Source organism: Panthera onca, chromosome D1, assembly GCF_046562875.1.
Source record: "Panthera onca isolate mPanOnc1 chromosome D1, mPanOnc1 haplotype 2, whole genome shotgun sequence".
NCBI lineage: Eukaryota > Metazoa > Chordata > Mammalia > Carnivora > Felidae > Panthera > Panthera onca.
This window is the reverse complement of record NC_138348.1, coordinates 7,131,708-7,154,157: the sequence shown is the minus strand read 5'-3', so window position 1 is coordinate 7,154,157 and position 22,450 is coordinate 7,131,708. Positions and strand designations below refer to the sequence as shown.

General features: G+C 44.9%; 1 protein-coding gene across 1 annotated transcript in view; it reads left to right on the top strand.

The window, feature by feature from the left end:
* The first annotated feature begins 5,190 nt into the window (after positions 1-5,190).
* SPDYC (speedy/RINGO cell cycle regulator family member C) overlaps positions 5,191-22,450 on the top strand; it is a 33,110-nt gene continuing 15,850 nt past the window's right edge. The window contains exons 1-4 of the mRNA XM_081790234.1: positions 5,191-9,072; positions 9,160-11,153; positions 18,455-18,652; positions 21,788-21,910. The gene's annotated coding sequence lies outside the window, so the exon portion shown is untranslated. The remainder of the gene's footprint in view (positions 9,073-9,159; positions 11,154-18,454; positions 18,653-21,787; positions 21,911-22,450) is intronic.

Here is a 22,450-nt window from a genome sequence, read left to right as displayed (position 1 = left end):
GGACTTGATAAATGATACATATTTATAATAAATGGTAACTGTCTCTGACCTTCCTTTGCTTGGACGCATTCTCTCTCTCTCTCTCTGTCAAAATAAAAAATAAATATTTTTAAAAAAAATAATAAAGGGGCGCCTGGGTGGCACAGTCGGTTAAGCGTCCGACTTCAGCCAGGTCACGATCTCGCGGTCCGTGAGTTCGAGCCCCGCGTCAGGCTCTGTGCTGACGGCTCGGAGCCTGGAGCCTGTTTCCGATTCTGTGTCTCCCTCTCTCTCTGCCCCTCCCCCGTTCATGCTCTGTCTCTCTCTGTCCCAAAAATAAATAAAAAAACGTTGAAAAAAAAAAATTAAAAAAAAAAATAATAATAAAAAATAATTATTCTGAATCAATCTTGCCAGAGGTTTGTCGATTTTCTTGGTATTATCAAAGAACCCAATTTTGACTTCAAAATTCCTTTTCTATTTTAGTCATTTCTACTCTTATATTTGTTAAGTTTATTCCTTCTACTTTTGTTAGGAATGTTTTTTCTCTTCTTTTTTTAAAGCTATTTATTTTGAAATAATTTTAGGCTTGCAAGAAATTGCAAAAACGGTGCAAAGAGTTCCTGTATACCCTTCACCAAACTTTTCTTAATGCTAACATCTCACACAACCACAGGACTGTTCTTGAAACCAGGAAATTAACAGTGCCATAATACTATTAGCTAAACTATAGACCTTGTTTTATTTGTGCCAATGGTCCCACTAATGTCTTTTTCCTGGTCCAGGATTCCAGGATTCCAAATTGCGTATCACTGCTGTATTATTTATTGTTATGTGACAATTACCCTAACACTTAGTAGCTTAAAACAACAAATATATATATATATATACATAATATATATAATATAAATATAAATATATTTATATATATTTATATTATATATATATATTTATATATATTTATATATATATTTATATTTATCTATATATAAATAAACAGATGACTGTGGTCATCTGACGTCTCGATTAGGACTGGGGGATCCGCTTTCAAGGCGGCCTATTCACGTAACTGCAGGAGGCTCTAGTTCACGACCACGTGGGGCTCTCCAGGGTGCTGCTGGAGTGGCCTCTGGCTTCACCCAGAGAAAGGACAGCTGGAGTCGCAAAGTCCTTGATGACCTAGCTTCAGAAATCACGCTGTGTGGTTTTCACAATATCCTGTTGGTACACAGGTCAGCCGTGTTCCATGAATAGCAGCCTCTCTCAGGCCGTTTTGGAGGCTGGTTACCACCCTCGTCAGGCCTCCCTGGTCTCCTCCAATCTGGAACAATGTCTCAGCTTTATCTTTCTTCCATGAACCTGACACTCTTTTTGTTTTTTTTAAAGCGTACTGGCCAGCTGTTTTCTAGAATATCCCTCAACTTGCATTTCTCTGATGTTTTGTGATGCGTACTTTGAGATGATTCGCTTTGGGTAAGAATACTCCAGAAGTGAAGTCCTCTTGTAAGTCCTGCATCTTAGATGGTCCATGATGTTGGTACGTCTTATAACTGGACACGTACACTTTGACCACTTGGTTAAGGTGGTGCCTTCCAGGTTTTTCTCTTTGTGATTAGCAAACATCTCTGGGGAGATACTTTGGATTGATGTAAATATCTTGTTTCTCATCATACTTTACTTACTAATTTTAACATCCATGAGTGATTCATGCAACAATTATTACTGTGGGGTTTGCCTAATGATGATTTTCTACTTCTTTTCATTTTTTAAATGTTTATTTATTTTGAGACACAGAGAGAGAGAGAGAGAGCTCGCGCATGTACAAAAGAACAGGGGAAGGGCAGAAAGAGAGGGAGAGAGAGAGTCCCAAGCCTGTTCCTGGCTGGCAGCGCAGAACCTGACGCGGGGCTCAAACTCACAAACCATGAGATGCTGACCCGAACCGAAATCAAGAATCAGACGCTTAACCGACTAGGCCACCCAGGTGCCTCCTGATTTTCTGTTTCTATCATTCCTTCCCCATTTATTTATTAGAATCCTACTTAAAGAAGAGCTGTTTCTTCTACCCCATTTATTTATATGAGCATAGGCTCATGCATATTTATTTTATTTTTAAATTTTTTTTTTTAACGTTTATTTATTTTTGGGACAGAGAGAGACAGAGCATGAACGGGGGAGGGGCAGAGAGAGAGGGAGACACAGAATCGGAAGCAGGCTCCAGGCTCTGAGCCATCAGCCCAGAGCCCGACGCGGGGCTCGAACTCACGGACCACGAGATCGTGACCTGAGCTGAAGTCGGATGCTTAACCGACTGAGCCACCCAGGCGCCCCTTATTTTTAAGTAATAATCGATTACTATCTGCGATGGTTCATTTTATGTGTCGGCTTGACTGGATCACGAAGTGCCCAGATATTTGGCTAAGTATTTTGGGGTGTGTCTGGAGTGTGTTCCAGGATGGAATGAACGTATGAATCAGTGAATTCAGGGAAGCAGTTAGTCCTTCCCAAAGGGGGTGGGCATCATCCAGCCCAGTGAGGGCCCGAAGAGAACAAAAGGTGGGGGAAGGAAGCATTTGCCCCTTGCCGGACTGCTTGAGCTGGACATCATCGTCTGCTGTCGCTTCTTCTGCTTTTTTTTTAAATTTTTAAATGTTTATTTATTTCTGAGAAAGACAGAGTGCAAGTGGGGAAGGGGCAGAGAGAGAGGGAAACACAGAATGCAAAGCAGGCTCCAGGCTCTGAGCTTGATCAGCACAGAGCCCGACCTGGGGCTCAAACTCACGAACTGCGAGGTCATGACCTGAGCCGAAGTCGGACGCCCAACCGACTGAGCCACCCAGGCGCCCCGATGATAAGTTTATACTTAAAAAAAATTTTTTTAAATGTTTTTATTTATTTTTGAAGGAGAGAGAGAGAGAGAGACAGAGACAGAGCATGAGCAGGGGAGGAGCAGAGAGAGAGGGAGACACGAAATTCGAAGCAGGCTCCAGGCCCTAAGCTGTCAGCACAGAGCCTGACGTGGGGCTTGAACTTACGAACGGTGAGATCATGACCTGAGCCGAAGTCGGACGCTTAACCGACTGAGCCACGCAGGCGCCCCCATAAGTTTATATTTAATGTCTTTGATTCCAATCCAACACTACCCTTTTCCTTATTTGTAACTTCTTATTTCAACAGTGACAAATCTGTTTCTCTTCATCCACAATGTATTACTTACCTGCTCAATACAAGTGTATACATATTAGATAGTTTCAGAATTTCTAACCCAGACCGCTCTGAAAAACAAATATTGTAATTGAAGTGCAACCTTTGTCTTTTGCTTTACTGTATGTAATCAAAATACTGCCAGGCGACCTTCAGTATGGTTATGTTACTCGTTTTTAATGCAGCTAAGTTCATGCCTTACTGTTTATTTTCCTTATTAGGTACCCCCCCACCACATTCTGGTTGACTTTATTTATTTCTTGTTTTGGGGAGCAGGCGGACCTAAGAGTCAGCACTATACAAAAATTGTACTCAGATTCTTCCCTTACCCCTTCTATGCCAGTTTCATTCCTGAATTCTTTCTTTCTTTCTTTTTTTTAATGTTTATTTATTTTGAGAAAGAGAGAGAGAGAGAGACAGTGGGAGAGGGGCAGAGAGAGAGAGGGAGAGAGAGAATCCCAAGCAGGCTCTGCACTGCCAGCACAGAGCCCGACGTGGGGCTCGAACCCACGAACCGTGAGATCATGACCTGAGCTGAAATCAAGGGTCGGAGGCTCAACCAACGGAGCCACCCAGGCGCCCCCTGGATTCTTTCTAACCCGTTTCCCACCTACTCCATAAAAGTAATAAATGTCATTCGTTCTGGCTTATCTTTCTTGTCTTTCTTTTTGCACAAATGAACAGATGTATGTCTATTTTCTTAAAATTCTCTTCCCCTGTATGGGTAGCACCCTATCTGCTGCTGGAAATTACTCCCTCGTGGTTCATAGAGATTTTTCTCATTTTTTTTTTTTTTATAGCTGCATTGTGTATATGTACCAAATCTATTCACCCACCTCCCACATGTGGTATAGTATGCAAAGTTTGTTTCAATTATTTGCAATGACAGACAAAGCTGCAGTAAATAATCTGCATGTATGGGGCACCTGGGTGGCTTGGTCGGTTAAGCGTCCGACTTCGGCTCAGGTCATGATCTCACGGTCCATGAGTTCGAGCCCCGCGTCGGGCTCTGTGCTGACAGCTCAGAGCCTGGAGCCTGTTTCAGATTCTGTGTCTCCCTCTCTCTCTGCCCCTCCCCTGTTCATGCTCTGTCTCTCTCTGTCTCAAAAATAAATAAATGTTAAAAAAAAAATTAAAAAAAAATCTGCATGTATGCTTTCGTATTGTTGGAGATGTATTCTCAGGGGAATTTCCTAGAAGTGGCATTGCTGGGCCAAAAAGTAAGTCCATATGTAGCTTTGCTGGAAGTTGCCAAATTTCCCTGGGGAAGGGTTGTTATACCAGTTCCCGTTTCCCCTGGCGACATATGAGGTCTGTCTCCCCACAGCCTCACCAACAAAATATGTTGGTATTGTTTACTTTTTTACCAATCTGATGGTTGTTTCGGTGTTGATTTAATTTGATTTACTTAACTGAGTTTGAACATGTTCTCGCGCGTTTGAAAAAGATTCTTACTTTTTGTTTTCAAATTTATTTTTATTTTAGAGAGAGAGAGCAATGTTGAAGAATAAAACATAGTTAACATCCCAGCGTCCAAGAATAAACTATATGTGAACCTAAGAGGACCTTAGGACCTGGGATACCGAGCCAATGTTTACGTTGGGCTTTCACAGAAATAAGATATCGTCGCTAAAATGCTGCGTTCCTATTCCCTGAATATTAGTTCTGCTTAAATCCACATTGCTGAGTTACTGAAAATTAAAGCTTCCTCTTAACGGCTTGCTTGGCTTCCGTAAACTGCTTGGCGTAATCATACTTCCCCGTGCTCGGTCACCCCATCCTGCTCTAACTAGATTAAAAACTAACATTACGAACAACATGATTCAGCATTCAACTAGCTGGAGTCAGCAAGTTATGTTTCAAATAACTCTAAGGCAATGTGACTGGGGCCCGCCTATTTCAACTACCACCTTTCGTAACCTGATTGGTTTGTGCAGCCTTTATAAGAAATCTTCAAACCTAGTTCGGGGCCAGACTTTTGGGAACTGTTACCCCCCCCCCCCCCCACGTCTGGCCCGGCCGTCATAAACTTGGTTTTGTGCGATCGCTCTTGCTGTTTTGGAGTTCGTACGCGACCATAACCTATAACATTTGGAGGTTCCACCGAGATCGTTTTATTTCGCGGACTCCAAAATGTTTCGTCAGCATCTGAACGGAATCCCTAGGGGGGAGCTCCCGAGAGACGGTCCTCGGCCCCGGCTTTCCTTGGCTACAGGTAGGCTAGGAACCACACTTGGCTTCTCCTTTAGGTTGCTGTTTCTGGCCAGATCTGTTGCTGGAGAGGAAGGTCGGACGCAGCTCAAGTTCCCCCAGCGGGTGCTTAGAGGAGACGTCCCTAAGTCGCCGCCGGGACTCACTAATCGTCATCCGATTCTTAATTTGTTTTGACGATTCTTGGGTCACCTGCACCTGGTTCTGGTTCTTGGTGGGGCTGATCACCCCTACACCACTGTCCATCTCTTAGTCGTCTTTAGAGTGTCGTTTATCTGTTGTGACCCACTGTTTAACCTCGTTATAGGTCTATCTTCCTCTTCCGAGCCTCGATCCCCCCTCCAATGTACGTTAAATAACTTTTCTGGTTTCAGGAAAAGAGGAAAAAACTATGGCTTTAACCTAAAGCCATCCTGGGTGCGGACATATTGCCACCTGGACTGGCCGACATTCTCTGGGGTTGACTGGAGCCCCCAGAGGGCTCCTATAATCTCAACCTTGCTTATGCCATCCGCAGGATCTGTCGTGATGTTCATCCCAACCGGGAGCCATATGCCATCACCTGGGTAGATCTTCTAGAAGACCCCCCCGTCCTGGTTAAAATATTGTAAAGGCCAAGGGAAACACCCCGCTGGTCCTCCTTCTGCCCCTGCGCCCCCGACATCCTCTGAAGCCCTTCTACCTGTTACCCAACCGTCAAAGAGGCTCTACCCTGTATTGCAGGAAAACCCAGAGGGAGGGGATTTCACTTCTGGAGAACAACGGCCACCCCCTCACCCCTCCGCTCCCCCCTCCGCTGTTAATGCTCAAGATAAGATGGCTAGCCCGCCCCATACCAGAGCAGGGACATCCTTATGGGACTAGACCCCAATCCCCCGAACTCCCAGCCCCCATTCTCCCCCTTCGGCAGACTGCCCCAATTCCTGGCCCAGACGGGCCTCAACCTAGGTCTACTCTAGTTTATACCCCTTTCTCTACCACTGACCTTTACAACTGGAAGGCCCCAAATCCCCCTTTGTCTGAAAACCCCCGGGGCCTGATTGACCTCTTGAGCTCCATTTTCACCACTCACTTACCTACTTGGGAAGATTGTCACCAACTCTTGCAGGTCTTACTGGCTTCGGAGGAAAGGGCCGGAGCGCTCCGGGAAGCCACGAGAGCAGTCCTCGGCCCAGATGGAATGCCTACCACAGACCTTCACCCAGTTGAGCACGTTTTCCCTCCTGCGCCGCCCCAGTGCGACCCTAACACGGATAACGGTAGGGAGCGTCTACTCCAGTATCGCCAGATTCTGTTACAGGGGCTTCGCGCAGCGGCACGAAAGCCCACCGATCTGACAAAAATTCAATGACACGGTCCAGGGACCGAATGAATGTCCTAGAAAGGCTTTACCAGGCTTACTGCTTATACTCTCCTGTTGACCCCGAGGCAACAGAGAACCGGAAAACCATTAACATGGCTTTCGTTTCTCAGTCGGCCCCAGACATCCGTAAAAAGCTCCAAGAATTAGAGGGATTCGAAGGAAAGGTGATCTCTAAGCTGGTAGAGATAGCTCAACGAGTTTTCCAGAGTGGAGATAGTCCAGCCGTTATACAAGGAAAGGAAATAGCAAAGGTGCTTGTGGCCGCATGGGGAAGGCCTCCCAACCACAATAAGGGGATGGGGAAACCTCAACCCCAGCAGAAGAGACCCCGCTCGACTTTAGGGAAAAATCAATGTTTGCATATTGCGAAAAAGAGGGACACTGGAAAGATGAGTGCCCCAAGAAAAAGCCAAAACCTCCCAGCCCGCCTACCGTTTTGGTCGCCCAGGAACAATGACGTCCCCACAGCTCCCCTCTTTCCCTGAGTCCCCAGGAGCCTGTGGTTACCCTCAACATAGAAGGGAAAGAAACCAGATTCCTGGTTGACACTGGGGCTACGTATTCTGCTCTTAAGGAACCCTTGGGACCCGTGACTAAAGAAAAGGTATATATTCAGGGAGCCACAGGATGAACACAAGGCTACCCGCGGACTCATGTCCGAATTACTGACCTAGCTCAAGGGACTATTACTCATTGCTTTGTGCTCGTACCTGATTGCCCATATTCCCTTCCGGGGAGAGATCTATTGCACAAGCTTAAGGCCCAAATTTCCTTTACTGGAAATCCTATAGACTTAAGCCTACCGCCACCTGCCATTCTAGTCACCTGTCCTATATCAGAAGAACATCTGCTCCTAGAACAACCAGAGCCGAAGCCCTCTCCATTAATAGAAAAATGGAAGGAGATAATTCCTACAGTTTGGGCTGAAACTAATCCCCCTGGACTAGCCATTCAACAAGCGCCTCTAGTGATCCAGCTAGCTGCCACAGCCACCCCCATCCGGGTGAGACAATATCCCACCAGCCGGCAAGCGAGGGAGGGACTTGCCAAACACATCAATCGCTTACGAGAAGCTGGGATCCTAATGCCCTGTCATTCCCCCTGGAATACTCCCTTGCGTCCTGTCCCCAAACCTGGGACCTCAGAATATAGGCCAGTACGTGACCTCAGAGACGTTAACAAAAGGGTGGAGACAATTCATCCTACAGTCCCCAACCCCTATACCCTCCTAAGTGAACTCTCACCTAATCACTGTCTATATTCTGCCTTGGACTTAAAAGATGCATTCTTTGCTGTACCGATAGTCAAAGTTAGCCAGCCCATTTTTGCCTTGGAATGGACTAACCCAGATGGAACTTTCAATGGGCAATTAACCTGGACTCCACTGCCCCAGGGATTTAAAAACTCCCCCACTCTTTTTGATGAGGCTCTCCGAAGGGATTTGGCCCCCTACCGGGAGAGCCACCCAGATATTACACTGTTACAATACGTAGATGACTTGCTCCTGGCCGCTGACTCCTTAGAAAATTGTACAAAGGCTACAGAGGACCTGCTAAGGGAATTAGATGTCCCGGGATATAAAGTTTCCGCAAAGAAGGCGCAAATTTGCCTGGACTCTGTCATGTACTTGGGCTACCAACTGCACGCAGGCAAGCGATCGCTGGGGCCGGAAAGAATCCAAGCTATCCTCAACAATCCTAAACCCACGACTAAAAGGGAGATCAGGGAGTTCCTAGGGGCCGCCGGGTATTGCCGCCTCTGGATAGCGGGTTTCGCTGAAATGGCAAAACCCCTGTACTCTGCCACTGGGGGTGAAGGAACTGAGATGGTCCGGGGAGAACAAGAAGATAGGGCTTTTTAGCAAATCAAAAGCGCTCTTACCCAGGCTCCAGCCCTAGCCTTACCGGAGCTTACCAAGCCTTTCCAACTGTTTGTACACGAGGCCCCCGGGGAATTGCGAAGGGAGTCCTCACCCAGACTTTGGGCCTCTGAAAACAACCCGTAGCCTGTTTATCTAAGTGGCTAGATTCAGTCGCCGCTGGATGGCCCAGCTGCCTTAGAGCGGTTGCTGCGACCGCCATAGTGGTTAAAGAGGCCTCCAAATTGACACTTGGGCAAGACCTCCAAATTATAGGACCTCATGCAGCGGCTGCCTTGTTACACTCCCCGCCGGACGGGTGGATTTCCAACGCGCGAATCGTCCAGTATCAGGTGCTGCTCCACAAGTCACCTTCCCGAAGACGGAGGCCTTAAACCCAGCTACGTCGTTGCCTGATAGCGAAGCGGGGACCCTGCTCCATGATTGCCTGGAAGCAGTGAGTACCCTTACGGGACTGAGGGCAGACTTAAAGGATCTGGTTAGCAGATGTAAAGCTCGTGCTGAAACTAATCCTTCTCCTAAGTTTGATTTGGCAGGACAGAGACTCCGCGGACAGATGCCTGGAGAAATATGGGAACTTGACTTCACTGAGATGAAACATGGACTCTATGGCTGTCATTATCGCCTTGTACTTGTAGACACTTTCTCTGGGTGGGTGGAGGTTTTCCCCACTAGAACAGAGTCAACCCAGGTAGCGGCTGAGAAATTACTCGATGAATTGGTTCCCCGATTTGGCATCCCTATTGGTCTGGGGTCGGATAATGGCCCGGCTTTCATCGCCCAGATATCTAAGATGTTGGCCAAAAGCTGACAAATAAATTGGAAATTGCATTGTGCTTACCACCCCCAGAGTTCAGGGCCGGTACAAAGAATGAATAGAACTCTAAAAGAAACCTTGACTAAATTAATTACAGAAACTGGCGAAAACTGGGTAGGCCTCCTTCCTTTTGCTCTACTCAGAGTATACGTTGCACTTATGTCAAGGGTATCCCCCCTTTTGAGATTCTGTTCGGGAGACCGCCTCCTTTACTCCCCACATCAGGAGACGAACACTGGGCTGAAATTTCCGACCACCATCTCCTTAAGGCTTTACAGGCCCTGCAAATTATGCTGCCAGCCATCCATAACCTGATCAAGGAGAGCCGGAAGGAACCCCTCCCCCCACCCCCGAAACTGAACTATTAGCTATCAGATTGGTTGCTGTCACACCCACGGATTGGACAACCTCTGAAAAAGGGCTATTCGTGTTCGCTTTTTTATCAGGGATAGAATGTTTTATAAGTATTGGATGCTTTTTGTAATTTCTATAACTAGACAGGCACTCTGTAAACACGCCCCAATCCGATGTCAACGGATTGGTCTCAGCCAACTCCACTTCCTATGCCTCCCCTTCGCTCATTTTTTACCTTTGTAGCCATTTCCTAAGTTGGACAAACCCTGTTCTTTTCAAACAAAGAGGAAAGCCCATACTATCACCCACTGGAGCCAAAATGGGCTTCATTGGAGCCAGCCCCCATCCCAAGGGACCAGAATGTCAACACCTTAAAAAGGTGCAGCTTTATGCTTGCCCCTCGGATGGGCCTCCAGATTGTCAAGGCCATGGGCAATTCCACTGTGCCTCTTGGGGCTGTGAGACAGTTGCAGACCGGACTCATAAAGACCCATTTCTATCCTCTATAACTACATTTTCTAATTCTAAAACCCAACACCTGATATCCCTAAAAATTAAAGATGGATTAGACCCCCGATGGAACTCAGGAAAAACTTGGGGACTCAGACTGTATGTGACTGGAAGTGATCCAGGTGTTAAAATCACCATACAGAGATTCAAGGTCCGGGTTACCCCAAGGGCCCCCGTCGGACCAAACCCCATTATTAACCCTCTACCCGATCCTGAAAGATCACCCACCTTGGCTGCCACGAAGGCAATCTTGCTGACAAACACTTCCCCGACAAAGAGACACATAGTGAGGAGACAGACATCTTTAAGGCCTTATGTTATACTTTTAAGTTTTTAAACTCTACTAACCCTAACATCACCCGAGACTGTTGGCTATGCCTGGATCCTAGAACCACCCCTCCCCCCGCCTATTATATTGGAATAGGAACACCAATACCCCTGGGAACAGGAGATAATCATATCCAGAATATGAGCCACAATCAATTACAAAATAAGGGCCAACGGGGACAACACCCCAGTCTTACCTTAGGTGATCTAAAAGGTCAGGGAACCTGTTTCTATGCAGGAAATTATCAAGTTAATCAATCCCGATATTTAAGCTACTGTAATAGCACCATTCCCATTCCTAAGACCCCCCACCTTGGAGACACCCTCCGCTTCTCAGTACCCCCCACCGGGACTTGGTTTGCATACTCCTCAGGATTAACCCCATGTTTAAACTTATATCACATGAAAAAATGCTCTGATTTTTGTATCCTAGTTCATCTACTTCCCCAGGTTTTTTATTCCTCGGGGGAAGGTGGCCGGGAACACTCAGGCTTCATTCCACAGTCTAGGTGGGTAAGAAAACCCATCTCTATCATTCTGGTGCCCTTATTGTAGGATTAGGAGTTGCAGGGTCCCTAGGGGTGAGCAGGGCTCCTTTCATTACAGGGGACCAAAATTTCAAACTGCTTAGCAAACAAATTAACCAAGACCTTTCGGATTTAAAAAAAAAAATATGGACAAATGAACAAAATCTATAGACTCACTAGCAGAGGTAATAGTTCAAAATCGCAGAGGCCTGGACCTCCTGTTTTTACAACAAGGAGGGCTCTGTTTAGCCTTAGGGGAACAGTGTCGCTTCTCTGTGGCCAACTCAGGTCTTATTAAACAAAGCCTGGCCCACATCAGGCAGAGATTAGAAAAAAGGGAAAAACAAAGGCAAGCTAATCAAAATTGGTATGAGTCTCTCTTCTCTTGGTCTCCCTGGTTAACTACCTTACTTTAGTGCCTTGGCCGGGCCACTAATCTTGGTTGTTCTTATTCTCCTTATTGGGCCCTGCCCCGTAAAAGTACTCCTACAATTCATAAATCAAAGACTCGGATCCATTAAACTCATGGTACTCCGAGGGCATTATGTACCCTTGACGCCCCAGGACAGTTAACTGATACCCAAGGAATCGGGTATAAACCAAAAGAAGTGGGGAATGTTGAAGAATAAAACATAGTTAACATCCCAGCGTCCAAGAATAAACTATATGTGAACCTAAGAGGACCTTAGGACCTGGGATACTGAGCCAATGTTTACGTTGGGCTTTCACAGAAATAAGATATCGTCGCTAAAATGCTGCGTTCCTATTCCCCGGATATTAGTTCTGCTTAAATCCACATTGCTGAGTTACTGAAAATTAAAGCTTCCTCTTAACGGCTTGCTTGGCTTCCGTAAACTGCTTGGCGTAATCATACTTCCCCATACTCGGTCACCCCATCCTGCTCTAACTAGATTAAAAACTAACATTATGGGGGCGCGTGGGTGGCTCAGTCGGTTAAGCGTCCGACTTCAGCCAGGTCACGATCTCGCGGTCCGTGAGTTCGAGCCCCACGTCGGGCTCTGGGCTGATGGCTCAGAGCCTGGAGCCTGCTTCTGATTCTGTGTCTCCCTCTTTCTCTGTCCCTCCCCCGTTCATGCTCTGTCTCTCTCTCTCTGTCTCAAAAATAAATAAACATTAAAAAAAAAATTAAAAAAAAACAAACTAACATTACGAACAACATGATTCAGCATTCAACTAGCTGGAGTCAGCAAGTTATGTTTCAAATAACTCTAAGGCAATGTGATTGGGGCCTGCCTATTTCTTTTTATTTAAAAAAAAATTTTTTTTAACATTTATTCATTTTTGAGACAGAGAGAGACAGAGCATGAACAGGGGAGGAGCAGAGAGAGAGGGAGACACAGAATCTGAAACAGGCTCCAGGCTCTGAGCTGTCAGCACAGAGCCCGACGCGGGGCTCGAACTCACGGACCGTGAGATCATGACCTGAGCCGAAGTCGGACGCTTAACCGACCGAGCCACCCAGGCGCCCCAGGGCCTGCCTATTTCAACTACCACCTTTCATAACCTGATTGGTTTGTGCAGCCTTTGTAAGAAATCTTCAAACCTAGTTCGGGGCCAGACTTTTGGGAACTGTTACTCCCCGTCTGGCCCGGCCGTAATAAACTTGGTTTTGTGCGATCGCTCTTGCTGTTTTGGAGTTCGTATGCGACCATAACCTGTAATAGCAAGAATGGGGGAGAGGGGCAGGGGGAGAGAGAGAGAGAGACAGAGAGAGACAGAGAGAGAGAGAGAATCTCAAGCAGGCTCCACGCTCAGCACAGAGGCCAGGGCTTGATCCCACGACCCTGGGGTCATGACCTGAGCCAACATCAAGAGTGAGACACTCAACCGACTGAGTCACCCAGGTGCCCCTGAGAAAGATTTTTATGTCTTTTATTCTGTGAATTTTCCGTTCAGATCTTTTTTCCTTTTTAAAAATCAGGGTTAAAAAAAATTTTTTTTTATAAAAAAATAAAATCAGGGTTTTGGTCTTTTTGTCTCTCAAGTTGTAATAGTTCTTTCTATATTAAGGATATAGGTCGACAAATTTTCTCTTCATTTGTCAGGTGTCTTTGGAAACTGTGAGAGGCTTTTGTTTTCTATTTTATATACAATGTTTCTATGGCTGGAATGTTTTATGGGGATCAAGTGTTAACACGAGATAATTTCAACAGCAAGTAAAAGGCTCCTCTTTAAAGGCTTTAAAATAAAGGACATTTATTATTTCGTATAACAAGAAGTCCGAGTAGGTGGTAAATTCCTCTGATAATTAAGTGGCTCGATGATGTCATCAGAGATCTAGCATTTTCTTATGTTTCTATTCTGACATCCTCAGCGTAATGATTTTTGTCTCCCGATGTGTCCTCTGGTGGTCCTACGATGGCGGTCACAGCTTGTTTATGGCATTTTTAATAATGTTTCATTTATTTTTTAGAGAGAAAGAGCAAGACCGTGCAAGCGGGGGAGGGGCAGAGAGCAAGGGAGACAGAGGATCTGACGTGGGCTCTGCGCTGACAGCCCAGAGCCCGAGTCGGGGCTCAAACTCACGAACTGTGAGATCATGACCTGAGCTGAAGTCGGAAGCTTAACCGACTGAGCCACCCAGGTGCCCCTTGTTTATGGCATTTTTGCTGTGCAAAGATCTTCGTGTGAGGTAGTCAAACTTACTAATCTTCTCTTTTATTGTCTCTGGATTTTGAATCAGAATTAGAAAGCCCTTTTCTACTCAGAGGTTAAAGAGAAATGCACCCATATTTTCTTCTAGTGCTTTTGTGGTTTTGTATTTTACGTTTAGATTCCTGAGCCAACGACTCATGTATAGGATAAGGAATGGGTCTATTTTTTGTCTTTGTCCATACGGTTAGTCAGTTGCCCCACACCATTTATTATAAAGGCCATCTTTTCTCTAGTCAGTTGAGATGCCTTTGTGCCTCCTTTCCTATACCAAATTTCCACGGTACTCTGTCCCATTGGTTTGTCTATCCATCCAGCACTACTATGCTGTGTTAATTACAGAGGCTTTATAGTATGTTTTAGAGCCTGTTAGTCCTCTGTATAGCGATCTGTCATGTGATAGCTCTCGATCTACTGTGTTTTAGCAGCTTCTGGGTGTGCCAGGAATCTGGGAACAGTGTAGGGTTGAGGACTCTGGCCAATCTAGCTGTTAGGCAAGTCCACAGTCAACTCAAGGCTCCACGGAGGCTGAAGCCTGAAGAGTCACCTTCTAAGCTCACCCATGTGGTTGTGGGTTGGCCTCAGTTCCTCCCTATCTGGAGACCTCAGTTCCTTCCGGCATGAGCCTCTCCATGGGACTGCTCACGGCATGGTTTCCCTCAGAATAACTGATCCAAGAGGGAGAAAGGAAGAGAGGCCCAATATGGAAACCTCGGTTTTTTATAGCCTAGTCTCAGAACTGACATATTATCACCTCTGTTGCATTTTATTGGTTCAACCCAGGAACAGTGTAGGAAGGGATTACAAAAGGAAGTGACGTCACTGGGGGACACCTTGGAGGACGGCTCCCAAATCTTTCTTCCTAGTTGTTGTTGTTCCCAGTATTTTCCTGACTATTTTTTCAGCATGAGCTTTAGCACCAAGTTGTCTAAGTTGCTGGCTATTTCTATTGGGGTTGCATTAAAATAATCAATTAACTTGGGGTGCCTGGGTGGCTTAGTCAGTGGAGCGTCTGACTCTTGGTTGTGGCTCAGGTCGAGATCCTGGAGTTGTGGGACCGAGCCCCAAGTTGTACTCTGCGCTGAGTGTGGAGCCTGCTTGGGATTCTCTCTTCCTCTGCCCCTCTCCCCCACTCGCATTTTCTCTCTCTCAAATAAAAAAAAAAAAAAATTAACTTAAGAATAACTGACATCTTTATAAAGTTGATGGAACCCCCATTCCAAGAACAAAGATGTTTTCCCATTTGTTCACACCTACTGCTGTGTCTTTCAGCAATAGTTTACTTTTATTTTTATTTTTTTTGCAATATTTTAAAGTTTTCCTCATTTAGGCTTTACAGATCTCTTGTTAAGTTTCTTCCTAGGGAATCAATCTTCTTTGTTGCTGTTGTAAATAAATTTCTCTGCCATTACATCTTCTCATTATTGTTTAGTGTATATAAAGACTATTGCTTTCTGTGTGTTAATTTTCTATCCAGTCAACTTATTAGAAATATTTTATAGTCTGAGTTAGTTTTATCATCGATTTCCTTGGGTTTTATAGGTATACTGTCATTATCTCCAAATAGGCACACTTTTATATCCTTCTTTATCATTTTTTATGCTTCTAAATTATTTTTCTTGTCTCCCACAAATGGCTAATACCTGTAGTAAAATGTTGAGTAGCAGAGAAAGTGGGCATTCCTGTCTTTGTTCCTGAACTTCGTGAAATGTTTCTAGTGTTTTCACTTTTAGTTAGATACTGGCATCAGAAGTAAGATATATAATATTAGTGGAGTGCCCGGATGGCTCAGTTAGTTAAGCATCTAACTCTTGATTTTGGCTTGGGTCATTGAGGTTCGTGAGATCGAGCCTCACCTGGACTCCACACTGACAGCAAGAAGCCTGCTTGGGATTCTCTCCCTCCCTCTCTCTCTGCCCCTACCCTGTTCACACACATGCTCTGTCTCTCTCTGTCTCTCTGTCTCTCTCTCTCAAAATAAATAAATAAATAAGGCATGTAATATTAATATATCATATTTTAAGATTATACAATTGCTGTTATACTTAATAATATGTGGCATTATGTACATATCATACATCTATACATCCATGTATTAATGTATATACATATATACTGTATATATGCATATATAAAATATCTCTCAATTTCTATGTTCTCCAATGTTTTTGTGAAAACAGGGTGTTGAATTTTGTGGAAGGTTTTTTTCACATTAAGAATAAAATCATACGGGGCGTCTGGGTGGCTCAGTCAGTTGGGCGTCCGACTCTGGCTCTCACAGTTGGTGAGTTCGAGCCCCGCGTCGGGCTCTGTGCTGCCAGCTCAGAGCCTGGAGCCTGCTTTGAATTCTGTTTCTCCCTCTCTCTCTGCCCCTCCCCCACTCACACTCTGTCTCTCTCTCTCAAAAATAAATAAACATTAACATTTTTTTTTAAAGAATATAATCATACAAATTTCCCCTTAAATCTATTAATATGCTGTGTAATATTAATGGGCCTCTTAACATTGAGCCCATCTTGAATTTCTGGAACAAAGCCCACTTGGTCGTGTGTTGGAGGAGGTCATCCAGAGGACGTGACTGCCAGTCGCCCCGCCAGCTGGACCCAGGCAACTGGGGGCTCCTCACCCTCTCCCCCATCCTCGGAATGTGTGTTCTGCTTGCCTTCCCAGCCCGAGAAGCTGTCCAGGAACACAGCCTGATGATAGTAATGTCATTTTAAATCGGTTTGTTTTCTTATTGTTGAGTTTTAAGGGTTCTTTGTATATTTTGGACAACAGTCCCCTACCCGATGTGTCTTGTGTAAATACTTTCTCCCTGTCTGTGGCTTGTCTTCTCATTCTCTTGACATTATCTTTTTTTTTTCCTTGACATTATCTTTTGCAGAACAGAAGTTTTTCATTTTAAGGAAGTCCAGCTTATCATTTCTTTCTCTCGTGAATCATGCCTTTGGTGTCGTATCTTAAAAGTCATGATCTTACACCTTCAATGTCGTGTTCTATGTCAATTATACCTCAAAAGGACTGGGGGCAGGGGAGTCATGGCCAGACCCAACGTCGGCTAGATTTTCTCCAATGTTATATTCTAGGAGTTTTATAGTTTTATATTTCATATTGAGGCGTATGATCCATGTTGAGTGAATTCTTGTGAAGGGTGTAATGTCTGTGTCTAGATTCGTTTTTTTGCGTGTACATATCCAGTTGTTCCAGACCAATGTTGAAAAGACTGTATTTTCTCCACTGTATTGCCTTTGTTCCTTTGTCGAAGATCAGTTGTTTATATTTATGTGGCTCTATTTCTGGGCTCTCTATTCTGTTCCGTCGATCTATATGTCTACTCCCCCCCCTCCCCCGCCCCCCACACCACACTGTCTTGATAACTGTAACTTTTCAGTAAGTCTTGAAATCAGGTAGTGTAGTCCTTCTGCCCTTCGATATTGAGTTGGCTCTTCCGGTCTTCTGCCTCTCCAGGCAAACTTTAGAATCCGTTTGTTGATATCCACAAAATTACTCGCTGGAATTTTTGTTAGGATTGCACTGGATCCATACATCAAGTTGGGAAGAATCGATATCTTGGCAATGTTGAGCCTTCCTAGCTATGAATATGGAATATCGTTCCATTTATTTAGTCTTTCTTTGATCTCTTTCATCCGAGTTTTGCAGTTTTCCTCATATAGATTTTGTATACGTTGTAGATTTATACCTCAGTATTTCATTTTCGGGGGATGCTAATGGAAATGGTTTTGTGTTTTTAATTTCAAATTCGACTTGTCCATTGCTTGTGTATAGGGAAGAGATGGACTTTTTTTTATTTTTAAGATTTTATTTTTAAGTAATCTCTACACCTAACGTGAGGCTCGAACTCACAACCCTGAGATCAACAGTCACATGCTCCAATTGAGCCAGCCAGGCACCCCAGAAAGAAATGGACTTTTGTATATTAGCCTTGTATTCTGTAAACTGGCTATAATCACTTATTCGTTCTAGGAATTTATTGTTGATCCTTTCAGATTTTCTACATCGATGATCATACCATCTACAAACAAGAATCAGGTTTATTTCTTCCTTCCCAATCTGTACCCCTTTTATTTCCTTTTCTTGTCTGATTGCATTAGCTAATACTTCCAGTGCAATGTTGAAAAACAGTGATGACGGGGCACATCCTTGCCTTGTTCCTGATCTTATTTGCACAGCTTTGAGTTTCTCACCATTAAGTGTGATGTTATCTGTGGGGTTTTTGTAGATACTCTTTATGAAATTAGGGAAGTTTCTCACTACGCCTAGTTTACTGAGAGTTTTTATCGTGAATGGGTGTTGGATGTCGTTGAATGCTTTTTCTGTATCTACATGTGATTTTATTTTATTATTTTTTTAAATTTTTAATGTTTATTTTCTTTTTTGAGGGAGAGGGAGAGAGAGAGACAGAGTGGGAGGAGGGGAGGGGCAGGGAGAGGGAGAGGCAGAATCCGAAGCAGGCTCCAGGCTCCGAGCTGTCAGCACAGAGCCCGACGAGGGGCTCGAACCCGTGAACCGTGAGATCGTGACCTGAGCTGAAGTCAGACGCTGAACCGACTTAGTCACTCAGGCGCCCCCTATTTTATTTTTTATTTTAGAGAGAGAAATAGCAAATGGAGGAGAGGCACAGAGAGAGAGAGAGAAAGAGAGAGAATCTTAAGCGGTCTCCACACTCAGCACAGAGCCCCACCCAGGGCTCGATCCCACGACCTTGAGCCGAAATCAAGAGTCTGAAGCTCACCCAACTGAGCCACCCATGCACCCCTGGAGCTCTTCACCCTCACGGCGTGATTAGGGTTTGTTTGTTGTTGTTTTGAATATTTTGTTTCTTTGGATTCATGGTTGTTTTTTCTTGGGGGGGGGAGTTTCCTCAGTTGATGTGTTTCATTTTCTGATTTGGGGTTCTTTTAATTAATGAATTAAAAAGTTTATTTATTTTGAGAGAGAGAGAGAGAGTGTGTGAATGAGCGGGGGAGGGGCAGAGAGAGAGGGAGGTGGGTATGGAGGATCAGAAGCGGGCTCTGCGATGACAGCAGCGAGCCCGATGTGGGGCTTGAACTCACGAACAGTGAGATCATGACTTAGCAGAAGTCCACCACTTAACCAACTGAGCTACCTAGGTGCCCCTATTTAAGTAGGCTCTGCGCCCAATGTGGGGCTTGAACTCGTGACCCTGAGATCAAGAGTCCCATGCTCTCCCGAGTCGGCCAGGTGCCCCCCACCTTGTTTTGGTTTTTAATAATAGCTCCATACAGATCTGTTAATGATCTTCCTTTTCATTTTTGTGGTATTGAGTGTTTTACAAGATTCCTAGTTCAACAGCACTCTCTCCTGTCAATATAGCAAAGTCCACAGTTGAGTGGATTTTCATTTGTTTGGTGGGGGGAGGGGCTTGTGGCCTCCAACTTCTCCCTTTTTGCATTGTAAGACCCTGAATTTTCCCCTTTTGTTTTTTACCCCCTCCACCACCCAGTTGCTCAAGGACACCCCTTGCTCATTTTTGCCTTTTTTTCCTTCTCCCAGAACCTATTTTATTTTATTTTATTTTATTTATTTTTGAGAGAGAGACAGACAGAGCGTGAGTGGGGGTGGGGCAGAGAGAGAGGGAGACACAGAATCTGAAGCAGGCTCCGGGCTCCGAGGTGTCGGTGCAGAGCCGTCGTGGGGCCCGAACTCCCCAACGGGGAGATCATGACCTGAGCTGAAGTGGGAGGCTTACCCGACTGAGCCAGCCAGGCACCCCCTTTTGCATTTTTTTAAGTAAGTTTTATGCTCAACGTGGCGCTTGAGCTGATGACCCACAGATAGGGTCCGGTTCCATCAACTGAGCCAGTGGGGTGCCCCAGAACCTATGCGTTTTAAAGACTGACCCCCCCCCCCCAAATCCCACCCACTTTTCAATTCTTTCCCCGTAGTGTAAGCTCTGACCTCCCAGGACATTCTCCCAGCATTTTCAGACTGTGGCAGAACATTTTAGCGGCGGAGTTTCTGGATCAACCTTGGGCCCTGTTGCCAACCCCTTGTCCCTTGTTGCCGGCCAGGTGGCCGGCGGGGTGGGGTCCGCACTGTGATTGGGCGGGCTTTCTTATTATTTACAGTTATTTTCAAGTTTGGACACTCTACTTTCAAGTTATGCTGAGGCTGTGGTTTCAGCAGAGTTTTAATCTCCACTCTTGTTATTCTGATTTGTGTGGGGAGGAAACACCGAGAAATGGGGATCCAGGCAGCTGCTGTGGTCCTCAGCTACCCCGAATTTCCCCCCCTTTTGTTTTGTGACTTTTTAAGACAGAGTTTTGTTCATTAGCTTTCACCCTTTCTTATGTTCCAATATCTGCGTTTGAGGTCATAACTTCCTCTCTTAGAATTATTAGCTGTGTCACCCAACTTTGATACGTGATCTTTTCATTATGATTGCAGTCTAAAACAACACAAATCTATTACCTATTTTCTAACTTTTGTTGTGTGTGTGTGTTTTTCCCTTAGCCCGGAAATGTCATAAAACGTTTCTTAGTGTCCAATTTTTTTTTTTTTTCTATTTATCTGTTTATTGGTGATGTTTAACTTAATGGCACTGTGGCCAAAAACCACAATGATTTGAGTACTTTGAAATTAGTTGAGGTGCCTTCTGGTCTAGAATTCAATCAATTAATTTATTGGAAAATGTTCTGCGCATGCTTTTCTGCATTTAGGTGCACCGCTCCCTATTTGTCCACTAGGTCGAGTTCATTAACCACTTTCTTCATATCTTTTATAGCTTTGCTAAATTTTTTGCCTGCACACGCCATCAAATCTACAACTGTGATTTGTCTGTTTTTCCTTGTGGTTCTATCCATTGATATATGTATGTTATGTGTATATGTTATATATATAAATTTACATACTTTTATTGCTTTATTGCTATTTGTTTTCCCTTGTGGTTCTATCTACTATGTATATACTTACATATCTTTATGGCTTGTGGACTTTATTTTTAAGAGTAAATAAACTTAAAATTGCTACATATTTTGAAAATCATGATGCAAGCACCCTCTTTCGGTCAAGTAATGCTTTTAACCTGAAATTTATTTTTTTTCTGATACTAATGTAGCTATTCTAGCTTTCTTTTAGCATTTGCTTGATTTTTCCCCTATCCTTGTGCTTCCAAACCCTTTATATTCTTCTGTTTTATGTGTATCTTGTATAAATAGCATGCAGTGCTGATATACTATTTTAGAAATAGTAGATTAGTTAGCATAGTGTAAATTACGCTGTGATAAGTGCAGTAGGCAGAATAATGCCCTCTCAAAGATGTCCACATCCCAATTCCTGGCAACTGTGACCATTTTCCTTATGTGACAAAAGGTACTTTGCAGGGGCGCCTGGGTGGTGAAGCGTCTGACTTTGGCTCAGGTCATGATCTCACAGTTTGAGTTTGAAGCCCAGAGTCAGGCTCTGTGCTAACAGCGTGCAGAGCCTGCTTGGGGTTCTCTCTCCCTCTCTCTCTGCTCCTCCCCTACTTTCTCTCTCTCTACAAATAAATAAAAATTTTATTACTTCTTAACATTTTTAAAAATTTTTATTTTTGAGAGCGAGAGAGAGAGAGCGTGTGCAAGCTGGGGAGGGGCAGAGAGAGAGAGAGAGAGAGAGGTAGAAGGTCCGAAGCAGGCTCTGTGCTGACAGCAGACAGCTCGATGCAGGGCTTGAACTCACGAACCGCAAGATCATGACCTGAGCCAAAGTCAGATGCTTAACCCACGGAGCCACCCCGGCGCCCCATAAATAAAAACTTAGGAAAAAAAAAAAAGGTACTTTGCAGATGGGATTAAGTCTGGGATCTTGAGCTGGAGAGACTATTCTGGATTAACCAGGTGGGCCCGATGTAATCATAAGGGTCCTTAAAAGTGGAAGTGGAGTCAGAGTTAGAGATGTTCTCTCTGCTGCTGTCTTCGAAGGTGGAAGAGGGAGGCTGAGCATCAAGGAACGCCGGCCACCTGCACAAGGCATGGGACCTTCCTGACACCTTGACTTTAGCACAGCGAGACGCACTTTGGGCTTCTGACCTCCAGAACCGTAAGGTAATAGATTTGTATTGCTTTAAGCCGCTAAGTTTGTGGCAGTTCGTCACAGCCGCAAAGAGAGTTCCAATGCAACTCCGAAAATCTCGGTGGCTTTCAAAAACAAAAGTTTATCTCTTGCGTAAATTGCGTGCCCTTTGTGCGTTTGACTTTGGATCCATTTCGTGTCGTCTTCATTCCCGACTCCGGGCTGGAGAGGCTGCCCAGTAAGAGAGCAAGGGCAGACTCATCCTGGGGCTCTTACAGCTTCCGCTCAGATGTGGCACAAGCCATCTCTGTTCAAATCCCATTAGTTGAAGCAAGCAACCTGGGTAAGTATCAGATGGGGTAGGGAGTAGAATTGTCCCAGAGGAAGGACGCCTGTCTTATTGGGAGGGACTAGCATGCATGTATAAAGGCCCTGGGGCAAGCAGTGGAGGGACAGGGTTGACCGGAGAATTGACAGAAGCTGGTCTCCCTGGAGGGCGCTTGGAGGGGCAGGGCCAGGGATTGGTTGGAGAGAGGAGCAAGGCCAGACGTGCAGGGTGGCAGGGCCTGGTA